Genomic DNA, 18,789 nt, shown 5'->3' on the forward strand with positions numbered 1-18,789 from the left:
TGGTCCCCGAATAATAACCAATCATCCCACCAAATTTCATGCGATTCGGTTTAAATTTTTTTTTTTTATGCGAATAACACTCATACAAATAAATAAATAAATAAATACACGCCGATCAAAACATAACCTTCCGCATTTTCAATGCGAAGGTAATGATTTGAAAACACTCACTCGAACCTGTTTGGATAGCTTCATTATGGTCCGAAGAACCAGAACCAAAGAACTGAACTCAACTGGGAAGCAAACTTCGACATATATTAAAACAACTCCCGATAGGAGCAATAACGAAGTTGAAGTTCATGTCATGGCGGCGGCCGTAACGGCATAAGAACACCTGGACGGGGCGGCAGACTCCCTCGTGCTTCAAGACATACGGAACAGTAATCAAGCTTTCTCCAGTAAAGTCAACGCTAAAACCACAGAAATGAGCCAATCTATCTCTGGACTGAAAACGATGTCGGATACATAGAGCACTTTTTCATTAGACATGCACTTTTCAGTATTTTTCTTGTTTAATGTCGGTGCTTCGGTTTATCCTTTTTTTCTTTTATCACAGGAGACACACTGGCTCTTGCACAGTGCATTTACAAAGAGACTCTCGGATGTCCACACTTAGTATTCATGAATGGAGTAGTGTGAATGGGCTAAATGGACCAGTGAAAAGGATGATATCAGGTTTTTTTTTATTACAAAAGACCCATTTTACTACATAAAAAGCTGAGAAGAGAATGGATAGGAGACGTGCTATCATCCTCATTTAACTCTAAAGCCAGGGGGTTGCTATTTTAATAAATAAAAACATTCCAGTGATGATTGTAGAAACTATAATTGATCCAGCAGGCCACCATGTCCTAGTTAATTGCCAAATATATTCTGAACCCTGTTCAACTAATATATGATGAATCCTTTATTTAAGATGTTTTCAGTAAAGTATCAACTAATTCATATAACACTAGAATCTCAATATTTATCTCGGATGCTGTCTGATCATTCACCTTTGACCCCTTCTATTTTGATGCCAGAAAAACAGCAAGCCGATAAAGATGGTGTCTGAACCCTCCTCTCCTTCACAGACCAGACTGTTGCCAGTTTATTAGGGACCAGATCAAATTGTTTTGTGAGACAAACTGGCCTTCTTCCCCAATAGTTTTATATTATGGGACACGCTGAAAGCTTTTCTAAGAGGACAAATAATCTATTTATACAATAGGTATCATAAAGAAATGTATGGCAGAGATAAATGAGCTAGAAGCAGATATTTTGAAAATGGAAAAGGAGTTTCAACAATCTGGGTCTAAAGAACTTTACCAATGGATGGTTAGCAAAAAACTCAAACACAAAACTTATAAAGTTGAATACATTTCTTTTTGAAATTGTGCCAGTCTTTCCTTTGTCTCCTGTTGGTTTGTTGTCTTTATTTCTGTCTCTCGTAGTGTCTCTGTTTTGATGATCAATTCCCAGTCTTTGTTCACGTTGTTGATTCCTCGTGTTTTTCCTGAAGTAGTGTTTTTGTTTCTCTTTAAACTTGGAGTATTGCCTGTTTCTCCGCACCTGAGCCACAAACCGTGACACACTGTTGAATTGCCGAAACTCGGCCACAAAGACCAAAATAATCTCTATTTGCCGTTCACTCACAAAGAAATGGAAAAGGCCTTATGCCCACTACAACCCAATGAATCACCAGGAGAGGACTGGACCTGAATTCTACAGATAATCTAAGAATCTACTCACCTCCTTTCAAGGGAATTATTTATAAAACAATTCTTGAGTTAAAAATGTAATTAAAAACGTATTAATATGAAAGATGTATGTGGTAGTATATATAAATATATTTTGTTTTTTATTTTGTTTATTGTTTTGTTGTTTTATTTTCTTCTTTATTTTATATTAATTCTCCGATTTATTTTTATTTCAATTTAGGATAGGAATTTATAAGCTTTTTTTTGCTTCTACCTATACCCTTTCAGTCTTTCTCTTTTCTATATTATATAGGATAATATTGTATTGTATTGTATTTGATTTGATTGACTGAATAAAATACACAAACAAACAATAAATAACAAAAGGCGCTCTTTAATGGAGGCAAACGTTTACAAAAAAAACAAGGTCCAAAAAGGGGCAGGCAGAGAATCAGGGTTCAGGGCAGGCAGACAGGGTCGAAACAGTCAGGGTCAGGAATACGTACAGGACGACGGGAAAAGGACAAAGAACTGTCGACGACAATCCAACAGGAGACAAGGGAAAGACTGACTCAATATATAGGGGGGAAACACAGGTGTACGACATCAGACACTAACGAGACAAGAGTGGCTGAGGCCAGGTGCAGGAAATTAAACAATCAAGACAGAAGACACAGAGGAGACATAGGAGACACGGAACACAGGAGACACAGGAGAAACAGAACAGGGTGTTACAAATGGTCAATAACCAAGATGGCAAAGTTCAAAATCATTAATTTGAGCTTTAGCAGTAGTGCACAAACTAATGGGTGACGTCACAGTGACTACGGGTCTATGGTCTGTATTTGAGTTCCTACTCTGTTATATCAGTCCATGGCAGCCACACAGCACAGAAGCTGAGGAAAGCTATTTAAATACTAAAAGGGTGCTGATCTAAAGTGTTCTAAATGGCAGTGAGTTGAAATATGAATAAACATAGAGGATGTCAAAAAGACCCAGATTCTTTTTCAGGAGCTTTTATCCCAAATTAGGACTAAAACACCACTTATTCTTGGATGTGGTGTTGGTGGTATTCACAGTGTGAATGTGTCAAAAGCCTGGATCCACTTTTATAACCACTTACCTGAGCACAATTAGTTTAACGGTTCATTTAAACGGCCTCCAACTGTCGTGGCGTTCCAGTGTTCCTTTTTAACATCAGTGGTGCAGTTAAAGTAAACGTGTGCTCTAATTTAGTGCACTTTAAATCAGGATAGCAAAGTACACGTTCATTCATGTAAATGTAGGAGCGACACCATCTTTGTTATGAGTTGGTGCGGAGATTGAACCCAAACGCACACTGACAACAGCTTGAATTCAACCAGAGCTCTTTATTCCCCAAAAAAGGACAAGGCCGGGGTATTTAAGCCAGCTGGAGATGATCAGGTGAGATGCGCTCCAGCTGGCTCTTCTCTGGAGGGAGGCGTGACAGTGGGCGGATTTCGGAGGAGGGAAACTGCAGGGTGAGACGAAAACAAAAACAAAAGCACATGGCACAATGACATCACACATGAGGAGAGGAGGTCAGGGGACAACAGAGGAAGAAAAAAGGCCGGAGCAGACGGAGATTCTAACAGTCTTAGCCTGCTCCCATGGTCCGACCCAATGATGGGCTGGATAGGCTGGGACCCTTGTAGCAGTCCATTATTTATTGGTACTCACCTTGCCGTCTTAACCTTTCTGATTGAGTTTGATAATGGACATTCTGAAAGCTAGCAGTGAATACTGAAGAACACATGTCCTTTAGGTCACCTGCATCAAACAGACCGGAGTGCATTTTAGCTTGCCAACAATTCCCCAATGCCTGCAGGCTGTATTTTGTTTATCGGTGTGTTTTCATGGGAATCCCTCTAATGCAAATTTCTTATCAAAGAGCCATGCATTTTCTTACATTATTAATAAGAGGAATGTGGTTCTTGTGACAGTACGTGTGCGATGTGTTTCTCCAAGTCAATATTTCTGTATGATGTGGTTTGGAACTGGTTCTAAGGCTTCCTTCCCAATCAAATGACACCCTGGCAATCGGTGCTGCCACAGCCCGAACAGGATTAGTGGTTTACGAAATGGATGAATACATTCCAAAACATCACACTGCTCTAGATGCAGCATTTTTTAGGGCAATAAACCATGTATTAGTGGTTTTGAGTCACTGACCTGCTCTGTCCAGGCATCCGGATTGACCTGGGCGACGGTGGGTCAGTGGGGAGCAGGGTCGTCCACCAATCAGAGGATCGGTGGTTCGATGCCTGCCTGCGCTTGCCCATGTCAATGTGACCTTGGGCAAGACACTTAACCACTAAATTGCTCCCGTAGCTGTGCCTGCAGTGTGTGAATCTTAGTTAGTCCTGATAGGCACCTTGCGGCGGTAGCTCCTCCCACCGGTGTATGAATGGCTGTGAATGGGTGAAGATGTCATGAAGTGTTAAGATAGATAGATAGATAGATAGATAGATATATACTTTATTAATCCCCAAGGGGAAATTTGTCGAGTCAGTAGCAGCAACACACAAGAATAAAAACAAAAACAAAATAAATATAAGAAGGTTAGGGTGATCTGGCAAGAGGTGAACTGTTGTAGAGCCTCATGGCCGGCAGGAATGTTCTCCTGTATCTCCTTGTGGCAGCGGAGCGTGAGGCGTCTGGAGAAAGTACTCCTGTCCCTGTGGGAGGTGGTGGGAGAGGTGGTCGGGTTGTCCAATATGGACACCAGTTTTCTTCAACGACCTCCTCTCCACCACCTGTTCCAGGTGCTCCAGCTGGCAGCCGATGATGGAGCCAGCCTTCCTAACCAGTTTGTTAAGACGGCTGGTGTCACCGGCTGCTGCTCCCCCAGCAGACAATGGCAAAGTGCAGCACACTGGCGACAACCGACTGGTAGAATAACTCCAGCATCTTGCTGCACACGCTGAAGGATCGAAGCTTTCTCAGGAAAAAGAGCGACTCATCCCCTTGTACACACAGCGTTGATGTTGGCCTTCCAGTTCAGTCGGCTGTCGATGGAGACGCCCAGGTACTTGTATTCCTCCACCATGTCCACGTCCACTCCCAGGACACTCAGAGGTGTGGGAGCTGTCGCCTTCCTCCTGAAGTCCACCACCATCTCTCTGGTCTTGGCCACGTTCAGCCGCAGGTGGTTCTCATCGGCCCACTTTACAAAGTCACTCACCACTGCCCTGTACTCCTCCTCCCGTCCATCCCTAATACACCCCACCACTGCAGAATCATCAGAGTACTTCTGCAGATGGCATGACTCCGTGTTGTACTGGGAGTCACTGGTGTACAGGGGAAGAGGAAGGAGACAGAACAGTTCCTCTGGGGCTCAACATCACTGACCACCGCACCAGCACACAGCCCATTCTGACAAACTGTGGTCTGCCTGTGAGGTAGTCAGTGATCCAGGAGATGGTGGGCAGGTCCACACTGCCACTGCAGCTTCTCACTCAGCAGCAGTGGCTGGATGGTGTTAAATGCACTGGAGAAGTCAAAGAAAGTGACTCTCACAGAGACATCGGTTCCATCCAGGTGCGACTGAGCTCGTTGCAGCAGGTAGATGATGGTGCTTTGAGTGGTCGGAAGACTAGAAAGTACAGGTCCATTTACCAGTTGGATCATGACTTCCAAAATACACCCAGGTCTGTATTTCCTCTATTCATTTCCAATAAAACATGTTATGTTAAATTAGTTAATAGTAAATAAATGGTGTGTTCCCTATCCTAGTTACTCACTACTTTAAAAACCATGGCAATAAATAACTTTGTTGGCGTGACCTAATCAGGTCGCCAGAGAAGAGGGATTAGCTTTCAGAGGGAAGCTGACAGATGAGTAATGAATCAACCTTAGCATCATGAAGGATTGTATCGATTTTGTTTGTTTGATTTTGCAATAATCCACAAATAAATCGGCCTTGTAATTGATACACAGCGGTTTGTGCCAGCATGTGTCTGCAGTGTTTCCTCTTACTCAATCAATCATCAAAGACTGTCCTTTTTTGCTTTTTTTTCCATCACACACGCTTTCGTGACCCTTTAAAATCACACGGCTTTGATAGTAAACATCATCATGATGCTCATTCCACAATTATGAGCATCAACCACATTATTTACCTGCATTCTGGTGAATTGTTAGGCACCAATTAATTGTTGGAAACATCTCGAAGAAAAAGAAAACAAAGATCAAGCCCCCGATGACCTTTCAAGATATAAAAATATAATGCCAAAGACAATGTTCCAGGAAACACATTTTCTGCACATTGTAAATGTATCCCACATATCCGTGTCGTCTTATTTTGCGAATATACTATATACTAGAATAAAGTAGAATTTTAATGAGAATAAAGTCACAATATTTCAAGTGATACCCCCGTGCCCTTTCGTCTGCTGTGCATTACATTAGCCAGACCACACCGTGAACAGGATTAGTGGTTTAAAAAATGGATGAATGGATTCCAAAATAGCACACATCATTTTTTTAGGACAATAAACAACAAACCAAAACAACTTCTGACAGGGCATTCATCTCACTATTGTGTTGCTTATATTCCACTCAAATGTAACTTCACCACTCAAGTGCAGCTCAGCGCCTCTTTGTCAACAGAACAAAGATGTCTCCAAGCCAACGAGGACGGAGACCAGGCACGTGCACAGATAGAGCCCTAGTGGTGCTCAAGCACCAGCCCCTTTGCCCTGGATGAGTAAAGTGCCCTTTTTGCTGGAGACACGTTTTTTTAATTCAAGATTCGTGTGTGTGTGTGTGTGTGTGTGACGGAGGCGCCTGCCCTGACCGCACAGCTGATCCGTATTTAAGAATAAAAGTTACTTTTTCTGTCATCAAGTCCCCACAAATGTGTTTTAATATCTGTCGGGGCATTTATTTGAGTTATTGTGAGAATTTCGCCTAGACCCGCTCCGCGGCGATCACGAGCCCCCCCCCCTCCTCCTCCTCCTCCTCCTCCTCCACTTCCTCCTCCGCGCAGGTCTCCTCGCGCCACCGAACGGCTGCACCTCCTTCTCCTCTGACCCGCAGCACCAGACAAACAGGTCCTGACGGTGTTTGTCCCCTAACGTTGTTTTGTGTTATTCCGTTCTATTTAACAGGGCTAGTCTAGGATTTGCATTGTTCAGAGGGCCGGCCCATGTGAGGCAGCGGTCTGGCCCGCGGGCCGCCTTAGTTTGAGGACCACTGCACTTGGCTGTTGATGTCTATCAATATCGCTTATTTTGAAAATTACGTTAGAGGGCAATACGGATCAGGGCCAGCTGACCGTTGCCCGCGCCGCATCGCCGAAAAGAGTTGTTTAGTGACTATTTTTTTGCTCCATCCCGATGCGCGCAGACCGGCGTCGGAGCTCTGCAGCGGAACAATCGATCGGCGTATTGAGCACCCCTGCATTCAAGCATTAAATAGCCGAGAGGTTTTTTCAGCGTGAGGAATTCGATGTGTGGCGGGAGTGCGTGAGATAAGACCGAAATGCGTGAGTCTCACGCTCAATGCGTGAGACTTGAGAGCCCTGGATCCGTATCAGACCAGCGAGGAGGGCAATACGTGGCTGGCATGACGACCCATTAGCCAATCAGAACGCTTGTACCGTTGTTGCTATATAATAATTCATCTTTATTCATAAAGAAAATGTAAGCTAGTCGTCTGATGCTGCCCAGAGGAAACGCAGGTCGAGGACAGCATCATCCGTGTATTGCTGCTAATGCTTCAACTCTGTCAGAATTTTTTTTTGGCATTGGGTGCCCTTTTTTTTGGTTTGAGCACCTGCCCCCCAAAATGTCTGTGCACGTGCCTGACGGAGACAATCGGTGTTTCTCAAAGTTCATGAGTGCAGACTTGTGTTCTTTTGGAGTCTGGACTTGGGAGTCTGGTCTTGGGAGTCCAGACTCCGGAGGACGGGAGGACGGTCTTTCTGCGATTGGACCAGCAGCTGACTTGATGACGTCACCACATCAGCTGTTCTTGCTCCTGGGTTTACTCCAATTTTTCACTGTAAATTACTTTTTACAGTCAAATAAACAAAACATCCTAAAATGACATTCCGTGACTCAACAACAGTAGTATTTATAAAAAGTCATCTGTCAGTAGTTTATTTTCTCCTTCGCTATTGTTTCCGGTTGCTGGTGAAATGCATTCTGGGATATATGCTGGCCAGAGTACGCACAAATCTCCTCTGATGCATCCTCCGGAAAGTGGGAGGAGCAAGTCACATCCGGGCGTTTTGACCGTGCTTTGCGAGAAGCGAACTTTGAATTGGAACATGTACTCGGGCTGAGACTGATGACGTTTCACGAGGACACAAGGAGAGGAAAGTACGCACAAGTACGCATATTGAGAAACGCCGAATGAGCTGCCGGTCAGAGGAAAGTCTCCGCACATAGCAGTTTATCCTTTTTACTAGGAAAAATAGATGAAACGCACTGATCAGCTCTCACTTCCTGCCGTGTCTGGCTGTAAATGTGGTATCTGCACTTAACGTGAGCCATCTAACAACCTCTCTTTTCAGACAATCAAATGCCAGCATGCTAGGTCACCTTGGAGACGTAACTCTGGGAGGGCAAATCAGAGTTACCCAATATAACTCTACAGTAAAGATAATGCCAATGAATTTGCTCCAAACATTGGTCGGCGCAATTCTGTCCTCCAAAGATATTGGCGGGACAAAGTTCATGTGCAATCTACGGCCTTTAGCAATTAGCTCATTTGTCAATAAACATTACATGCCGATGAATTTCAAATCAATGTTGTCAGCTATTAAGATCAACTTTGCCTCAGTGTTCCACTTGAGCTGTATGAAAAATGAGGATTCATTGATACCGGTAAAGCTTTTTATTCCAGCTGAGCAAGAGTTCATTTCACATTGTAATTCAGAAGCTTCTAGGCCTGTGAAGTCACATTGACCTGAGTCATTGGACATATCACTGCTTGACCCTGTATGGAAAAACAATGTATTTGTGTACTGCGATATACTGTTAATATGAGTGTAGAGCAAACCACTCTACGTAATTCCACTTGGTGTAACGGTTCAGCTCCACACCTTCCTTCTTCTATTAGTTGTTTTCATCCTGTCTCACTAACTATCACGTCATTCCAGATCCTGCTTCCCATCTCGTCAGTCCAACTCCCCTCACCTGCCTCTGATCACCTCGTTAGTCCCTCATTCCCTTCACCTGGTCTTCATGTCCGTCTCACCTGTTGCCCATTCCCTCGTTAGTCCCTGTCTACTTAGGTTCCCTCACTTGCTCTTGTCCTCTGCCAGTTTGTCTTGTGTTTTCATGTCAAGTTCTCCAGTGTTATTAGTGTATAGTCCTGACCTGTCTGCCTTGACCTCTGATTCTCTGCCCCGCCCCTTTTTGGATACTTTGCTTCTTGGACTGATCTCCCGGTTTTGACCCAGCCTGTTTTCAACTAAAGACATTCATCTTTGTTACTCCTGTCTGAGTCGTGCTTTTGGGTCCACTCTAATAGCACCGTGACACTTGGAGTCCGGACTGTTTCTAATAAACTCCAAAACCAGGACAAGGGTCTGCGTCTATGTTCCCAGGGCCGATAGAAAAGGGATACTAAGCTTTCCAGATTTCGTAAATAGAGTTTTGAATATTTTTGTCATGCTTTTTCCAGGAGTCTCATTGCTTTCACAGCATTAACTGTACAGTGTTCACCTTTTTTGGGAATGTACAAGATTTGTCAGCCGTGTCTATATTTGGACGGCGTCAAGAGGGTTACCAATGGCAACCTCATTAACTGTCTTCATTCAGTAAGAAAGGAAAACTAACCAAATTTCTTTTTGCAGATTCGTTGACTTTCCAGCCCAAAGGACATTCATATACTGACTTTATTATTTATAACATGTGTATACTGAGAAATCTCCACAGGGGCCGGTGGCTGAACCATGCAGGTATCATGAGCTCCTTCCCTTCCCAGAGGGCAGATGGGGCGGCACAGGCACATCTCCTCTTCCTGCCTCTTCTTCATTGCTTAATTCGCGTTACTCTGTATTCGCCCGTCCCTCTTTGAATCACTTCAAGGCTGAGGCTCACTAAATTCTTCTTGCTGGAACACCCTGAGGCAGTTTTACTGCGACACAAATCTCTGGCTTTCACCCCTTTGAAATGACCGGCCACGTGCCAAATGGGGCCGAGCAGCGGGTCAGCGCCAGGTGCTGCCAAGGATGCAATTGCTGCAAATGGAACCCTTCGCTATGCATCATGTACTTTAATTAGATTGCATTAGATCCTCTCTCTACCTCCTTCTGTTTCATGGATCGTGGAGGTCTGGATCGTGGTCCACTAAAAACTATTCATATATTTATGTTATATTCATTGAATGTGTTTATGTAACTCTGTAACATTATTCATCTGTACACATGACATCTATTCTTCTGTCCATCCTGGAGAGGGATCCTCCTCTGTTGCTCTCTTGAAGGGTTCTTCCCTTTTTTTCCCCGTGAAAGGTTATTTCTATTTTTTGGGAGTCTTTCCTGATCCGATGTGAGGTCAAAGGTCAGATGTCGTATGTGTACAGATTGTAAAGCCCTGTGAGGCAAATTTGAGATATTGGGTAATAACTCCTTCTCCAGCCTTGGACCCTCCAGTGCTGTAGATGTACAGTAAAGTTGAGGGACATGAAACTAAAACAAAGAGCTGAAAGGTGCTCGTAGAGCTGTGGGGAACGACATCAATTACATTTCTGTCCTTTGGTCTGTTGTTAATAATAAAATATTGGTAAGTAAAGCTTTAAAGGGAGAAGTCTTGTTTTATTCCATTTGCTGTCAACATATCACATGAAACGACTACAATTGATACGATGATTTTACAGATACTTCCTGTCTTCCTATACCCAGTCTAATGATTCCTAATGAAGATGCTAAATCTAAAAATAAACATATATATATATATATCAATTCTATCAATTCTTGGCCCAAAAAATAGTCCCAAATAAATGGTTGAGTGAAAAAGCTAAAGCAATTTTTTCATGCAGTTTTGTATTTTTTGATTTATTATATATATATATATATATATATATATATATACTACTACTCCAGTTAGATCATGAGTAGTTACTGCAGCAGGCGCTATGGTATGGATTAAAAAAACATTTGTGTTCATGTGTTCATGGTAATTTACAACAGTGTAATCCAACAGTGTGAGTGTGATGTTATATTGTGGGCTGATAATAGGTAAATTATATATAAAAAAAAAATTAAGAAAAAAAAAAAATCTCTAAAATTATTTTCGTTCTAAGTAATCATAGCCTCCACCATCACCATTGCAAGTGCTTCTCCCAATACCGCAACAACCATAGATATATAATATGATGCGATGAGCACTGAGCACCCACTTGCTATGATACCTGAGCAGATATTGCAGATGCTTTCAGTTTTCTTCGGAGATGTTGGTGTCATCATTTAGATTTCAAGTGTGTGAGAGTCCTCGGCTCGCAGGGATGAGCCTCCCAGTCTCCAGTTTTGAGTTGGAAGATTTTTGAAGTGTGGGAGGTGTCTCCTGTATCCTGTCTTGTGTGGTTACTCTGTTTTAGTGGACACATGGTGTGTGATAAACATAAACTGTGATACGTGTTGCCCTGCATTCAGCTTTTTAAAAATGTTCTGCCATCAATGGCTGTTGTGGAAATATGTATTTGGGTACTGACGATGAGGACATTGTGACAAAACATTGACTTTCCTTTAAAAAAAAAAAAAAAAGTTAATGTGGCCTTTTTGTATGAAATACACTCGTAAAAATTCCATAAATTGCAGAAATAATCACTCCATTGATATCCTTCCAGAGAGAACAAGACCAAGAGATAATTAAAAGCAAAATGCAATATCAGACAGCATTGTCTGATATTGCATTTTGCTTTCAATTATCTGGACTTTTACGAGCATATTTCATACAAGAAGGACCGAGAGTGAGTTTTAAAGAGTACAAATACACAAAGGTGTCTTTAATGTGTGCCGCGTGTTCTTTAGATGCCCTTTCGCTGTGCAAGCGGGTCATCTAAAAATAGCTCCTCCTCCTGCTTTGTAAACACCCTGAAAGGAGTGTCGGTGTTCCAGCTCACATGAAGCACTAAGGTGATTGGAAGATGAATATCAGGGCAAATCAATCCCACCGACATCGCAACACGGAGGAGTGATCACTACAGTCACTGAGAAGCCAGGGTAACAAATCATTATCTTTTTTCCGGAGGGATTGTCATCCTCTTTTCCAACAAGCTGCTGAAATGAAGTGAAGTATGTCTGTCCCTCTGGGCTGCAATATGTTTTATTATTTTGCTGATAATAAGAAACGAAGGACAAGCGCAACAATGGAGGGCTTAGTCTCTGAAACGAGACAGATTTTCACTATCATGCAAAACAATCTCTGAAATTGCCAAAAGAGTCAACTTGATGGATGAATACATGTATATTTAATGTCAAATGGGCGCCTGCAGAACAGTGGATAAACAGGTTATATTTCTAATTAATTGTACACAATAAAAGTCACCTGTTATTTTTGCTGCCTACTTCTCCTCCATGCAGTATTAGTAGACTTGATTTATTGAAGAGCTGCAAACAAACCTGAGATAGCTCAGTCATAAACAAAGTTGCCTTTAAATCCTTCACAATAAAAGTCGCCTATTATTTTGGTTTTAAAAGCTAACTCGAGGAGTCATATTCAGTCTGTCCCAATCAAGTAGATGTGTATTTTTTAAATAAGAAAAATAACGTATTATATTCTCAGGGGACCATGAATATGTCTTCTAAATGTCATGGAAATCCACTCAACAGTTGTTTCAAGATATTTCACCAACACCAAGAAATGTAAAATCCTCGGGGCACAAGACATCAGTAGGATTCATCATCTGTCACGTTGATGTCTGGACAAAATACAAAAGATTAACCCAATTGTGAGATTCAATCCAATTCAGAGTTAGACGGGAATTACTTATTCAGTGGTTTAAGAAACAATCTCCCACAAGCTATGATGACCTGAGCGGTCACAACAAATCTAACGCATTTCTCTTCGACTGTTTTCTATTTTCCAGTTTGCGTACTGACACGAGATGATCCAATCCTGCAATCACACCTTTAAAATCCTAATCTGTTTTGAGGAGCATTGAAGCGAAAGTGCCAATCACTTGCTTTGGTCAATATGTCACGTCTCATCGATATTCAGCATATTTGCAGATCTTGCAAAGGACATAAAGAGTAATGAGAACAATACTATTATCTCCTTTTTATTCTTATCATTTCAGAAGAAGACAACAAATATACTAAGTAGAACAAACTGGATTGGTCTCCCGATCAATCAAAACAGGGGAAACATATTTGTTCTTATTTTGAAAGCACTTTCAAATAAAAGTATTTGATAATAAGCTTCCTAAGTACTCTTCCTCAGGCTACTTGTTCCAAAGTTGTTGCCGTGCCCCGACCGTGCATTCTAATATGAAGACGAGAACGTAATACTCAGTTATGGAAGATACAATTCAGACTACAGAGAAAGAGAATGGCGCACAAATCCAACTCTTCAATATATTACCTACAGTATGCGAGTGCTTAAAGTGGGAAAAAAACAAGTGCTCCTCTAATATATTTACATACTGATCTGTATATCAGCCATTATTTTTCCATTCGTACTTTCTATAATAGGAGAAATATAGGTTTGTAGGTCCTTCCTCAGACGTAACAGCATTGATGAAGCATAATAAGTAATGGTTAATGGGGACAAGTTCTTGAAATTCTGGTTTGTTTTGTTTTATGTGTATGGATGTATGTGTGTGTGTGTGTGTGTGTGTTTGTTTGTATATATGTGTATGTGTGTATATATATGGTTCTTTGAAATAAGTTTTTTGAGAAATCATAGGTTAGGGCACTTATAAGCTAGATAGCTTCAGCCTCGACTCTTTCGGTCAGCCACTTTCTTCTTTTGTTGATTTCTGATGGTTGTATATTTTGCTGATCGAAATAAACTAAACTCAAACTCATTGGAATTTGAAGGTGAACTTTAACATCCACTGACAAGATATAGTAATTGTGTTTACACAGAGCCTCCATCTTAATATTGATAGAGAGGAGAGATATGGGGACGACATGCAACAAAGGGGGGACACCTGCTCCATCTGGTGAGCTGTGTAGATGCCCTGTTAATTTGAATGTTTAAATAGGGGCGGGCTGTGAATCAGAGGTTATACTCTGATAACGCTGGAGAAGTTGGCACGAAAACACAAGACAATCTGGCAGAGGACAAGTGGAGGTGAGGGAGCTAAATAGTGAGGGACTAATGAGGGGATGGGCTGCAGTGAGGGGGGGCGAGGACCAGGTGAAAAAAAAAATGAGGGGGGACGGATGATCAGGGTGTGGAGAGGAGGCGGGCGAGGGAGGACAGAGACTAGGGAGGTGATCAGAGGCAGGTGAGGGGAGTCTGGACTATGGTGTGACAGGATGAAAACAACTGTTACAAAAAGGAAGGCGTGGAGCTAAACTGTTACAGTCCAAAGGCATGCAGCGGAAGTTACTCGATTACTCTAAATTGCCTTTGTGAGCATGACTGAGCATGGGTGCTTGTCTGCCTCTATGCGGTCGCCCTGAGACGGAGAAGATAAGACTAATAAGTGGTAAGAGAAAAAGCTGGCGGAGAGAGCACAACGATTTGGCATAAACGTTTCATCCGTTTCGCAAAAGATCGAATGGGATGAAAAGCTGAAGAAGAGGAAGGAGGGATTTGGGGTCTCTGCAGGCGCCGCTGCAGGTTCAGTCGAGGTCGAGGCAAAGAAAATGAAGCGTGCTGAAGGATTTGGAAGAGAGCGAATACTGTTTTGGAGACTTTTTTGTTTATGGAAAGAAAAAAAAAGTTCTATATATGTATCCATTCAAGAAACTGTTATAAACATGGCACAGCGCGGCTTACTGCTTTCTAATTCATTTCCTCATCCAGCGGATCACGGTCAGGTGAAGAGTGTGAGCGTTCACCTCCGTGTCTTTTCAAGGCTAATCTCGGCTAAGACTTTTCTGCGACACCCCTGGTGTATTGCAAGAGCCTCTTGTTGCTACAGTAAATGTGTTCTTCAGCGAAGGCCCTATAGTTATAAAGCTCTGAGACCTCGAGACAAGGACGTACGTCTCAGAGATACTCCAAGCCAACACCCTCGTGACAAATTGCCTTGAGGCGAACAACAAGACCTAATTGAGGAAAACGATACATTCTTGTGTCATGGATGAGATGGTGCAATGCCATCCCAAGAATAATAAGAGTTTGCCTTCAGCCACCCTGAATCTGGTAAGGTGCAATCTTATGTCAGCCCAAATTGTGTCTTTTGACATTCGTTGAGACAAACTTTGTCTGAGCTTTGTTTCAAATGCCATCGCAGAAGCATTTCATGGATTATGAAAGCATTTGATTACATTTAAAAACACTCAGACAAACATTCAATCGTGTTCTTTTACCCGACTGAATTCATTTACCCCACTGCCATAATTCTAACTGCCGTGATGACACAGGGAGACGTCAAAAGCCCTAAAAACAAAACAAAGGATGAGTGTTGGGATGAACTCTTGATGAATAATAACAAAATCTCCCCCAAATGTTAACTTTGGTTGTTGCTTATAGTGATGTGTTGCTGTTGAACATCTACTGATATCACTGAACAGAATTATAAATGAAATTGTGTTGGAGGAATTTATAAGCCAAAAGCCATATTCAACATATTTACATATCACCACGACTACAGTATTTTTATTTTTATTTTTGTTGATTGCTTTTGTTTTGTGTCCAAAAATGATGACTTGGTGTCAATCCTATCACCTCACACTTGGCACACAGTCATTGTTTTCATTTCAGCCATCTATGTCTCATTTTAAAAATCATTTGAAATCCATTGACTGAATTGTGTCCTCCTGTTCCCTACACCGAAAAATCAATTTAAATCTGATTTACCGATTTACCTACCAAGACCGCCGTCACAGACCGACATTCCGTTATTGAATGCCCTCCATAAGATCGCGTCATGGATAACGTTTACATGCACTTAATAGCCTCCTGTTAATCTCTGCAGCGATGAAGCGACTGCCGAGTGCCGGCACAAGTAAATATTTTTTTCGTTAAAGTGCAATTTGATTTTTTGGTGGTGATCGCAAGGCTTGCTGACAAAAGCATTGCTTGCTCGAGTAGAAATCAATACCCTTCACGCAACTGAAGACGGAGAGTATACACTATTCAAACGTCATTATTATCCACAAATATACATATTACTTCTCAGGAAATCTGTTGTAGCCTAATCGAGTCAGACAAACCGGAAGGAGACATGATGGGGAGTGAGGGCGACCACCCGAGGAAGAGCTGGAACCAAAGCAGCGGCGGTTAATTGAACACGTTCTCCTCCCAACACCTGTGGAGTTAAGTTAATGACGGCAGGTTACAGAGACGGTGAAATGATGAACGGCTCACGATCCGGTGGGAAAGCAAAGTGCTTCGTCATCTAAATGAGAGAATTGCAAAAACCATGCTGCAATTCCCAGTCCGGGGCTTTCTGTACAAGTGGCCTGTTGATACAGTGGCTGTGATATTAAGAAGAGCAGGTGATCACACTTTAAAAAACTAGCGGGTGTTTTTAAATATACTGTAATTTCAAAATTACAATAATGGCCTTTATTGATTTTGTGGAGAAAAATAAAGCGGCAGTGTTTCCGAGCTTCAGAGTCTCTTGGGCAAAACTCTCATTTCGGGCCTGACAGTCGGCCCGGCTCGGTCCTGGTTCTCCCTTGCCTTATATCCCAAAGTGGATCTGGCCCCAGAAAGTGCTTATTACTATAATATATGGCAAGAAGTGAGACCCACTATTGGAATTATTGTAAGTACTACGACTCCACTAATCTGAAAAGAAATGTTGCAACTCTAGAAATTTGGCAAGCGGAGGATGCACATTTGGTTTCTGGAGATTCATTCTACACTTTTTTTTCCTCAATTATCAAGCCGGTAGAATAAAAAAAACAATGTAAACAAAGGCTACTGGAATGGTAGCAGTGTAGATGCCTGAAATGATTCAGCATATCCATGAAGCGAGAGGGAGATTTGGGATGAGATGTGGCCGGCCATCGCTTTGCTCAAGGACGCAGCGAGACATATTCACCATTTGAGGGATTCAAACTGTGACCGTCCTTGGCAGTCTCTCTGCCAACTGCTAGATATGAGAGACTTGGTAGTTTATGGTGAGAAAGGTAATAGCTAGGAATGATTGACGACCCAAACTGTCATCAAATGCTCTCGTCACTGAAGGCCAGTGAAGGTTTGCCCTCCATCAAGACATTGTGGAAAGTTGTGTTTCAAGTTGTTACTTTTTTGGTCCCTAAGTCTTGATGATGTTTCCACCTCAATGTCAATGGATTACAGACTCAGATACGCATGCATATCTTTGAATAGTCACACATGAACACCCTACGAAGCTTACAATGCCCTTTCCAGTGTTTATCGTAAATAGTATTCGTAATGGTTTTTAAGTGAGAGACATTTTTCTATTATGAGTCCTTGAGTGTCTTTTCAAGCACAAAAAGATTTAGCACGGTACATTTCACCACATAATTATTATCAGAGCAGTATCGTATCACACAAAAGATGTGAAAAACTCTTCCAAAATGCTTTTTAGACAAATTAGATGTCATATTTATAAACTCGAAATGCAATTCCACGTGTGGCTCATAGATTACCGAGCATGGAGGCTTGAATCTCTCAATAATACGATCAAGTGAGACTCACAGGATCGCTCGAAGATTCATCTCATCAGACTTCAAGTCATGCATTTGTGTCCAATTCAGCATCCTGTCCGGTTCTGCATTATATTAATATAGAAATTATATTATGGATATGGTCATTTTAACCTTTGGATATAAAGCTCCAAGCCGCTTCAAATGTGTTCAAATCATATAATTTTAATCTACACCACTTGTGTTTATTTAATTTATTATGTTATAAGGAGATTGAGGTGTATGAACTTGAGTATTTATGTTTCCTGAACTCTATTTCAGAGGCAAATATTGTACGTTTTACTTTATATTGTACCATATAAATGTAGGTAGATCTACTTAGTATAAATGATTGGGGATTATTATAGATACTTTAAACCATCCAGAAGTATATACATTAATCATTTTAGTAATATTTTCAGGTTCTTTACTTGTAGTGTTTCTCCTTTTCAGGGAGGAATAGTTCTTGGCATTGACATTTTGCATCAACAGGGAATGCAATTAAAGCTAATTTTTAAATAATGTCATCGATCCGCTCCTTTTATTTCTGCAGTTTGTTGCAAATTAAGTGACTGAAAACGGGAGGTTGAAAAATCTGAAAGACAGAAGGTCCAATTATTAAAGTGTTTCAAAACATTTTTGTCCTTCATCTATTTTGGAGCCATAATACACAATGTGAGGAGACTGAATTTTTCTATTTGATTTTTATTTTCAATTGCTGGTAAGGTGTCCATTGAAATCCATTTAAAAAAAAATCACATAGAAACAAACTGATAGAAAAATGTTGAGAAATTGCACAAACAAAATGATCGGAGCCCTTCCATTTCCATCACAGAAATACACAGCTCATAAACTAATTATTCTACAAATGAAGAAGAAACATCCAACCAATACAAAGACACTGAAACACTTTGACATATTTTTTCAAAAAATAGCATGTACGTGCCTGTAGATTGTAGAAGTTGTGTACTCAATGGCCAGCACAAACTGTGTTAACACTGGGAGACACGGTAACAAATAGACCTGCAGTAGTACAAAAGAAGACTACTTTACTTTAAGTAAGTACAGTATACAACACTAAAAACAAATCTCTACCTAGAGTGGGTCAAGTAGTTGCAAATAATTGTTGTATTTGAACCTGCTTGGACTACTAGATGAGTGGGACTCACCACTTGAGGACAGGTACAGTAAGTTGTCAATCACAGAAAAGCGTGTAACGTTAACGTTCTGTCGTTGTCTTCTGGGACTCGTTCGTGTCCTTTTTTGGCGGGAAATCCACCCACCTGGGGAATTGGGGATCAACACCTGTATGACACGGCTCCCCAGCCCTATAAGTAAGTAGGCATAGCTTGGTAG

The sequence above is a fragment of the Pseudoliparis swirei genome, chromosome 2 (assembly GCF_029220125.1).
Source record: "Pseudoliparis swirei isolate HS2019 ecotype Mariana Trench chromosome 2, NWPU_hadal_v1, whole genome shotgun sequence".
Taxonomy (NCBI): domain Eukaryota; kingdom Metazoa; phylum Chordata; class Actinopteri; order Perciformes; family Liparidae; genus Pseudoliparis; species Pseudoliparis swirei.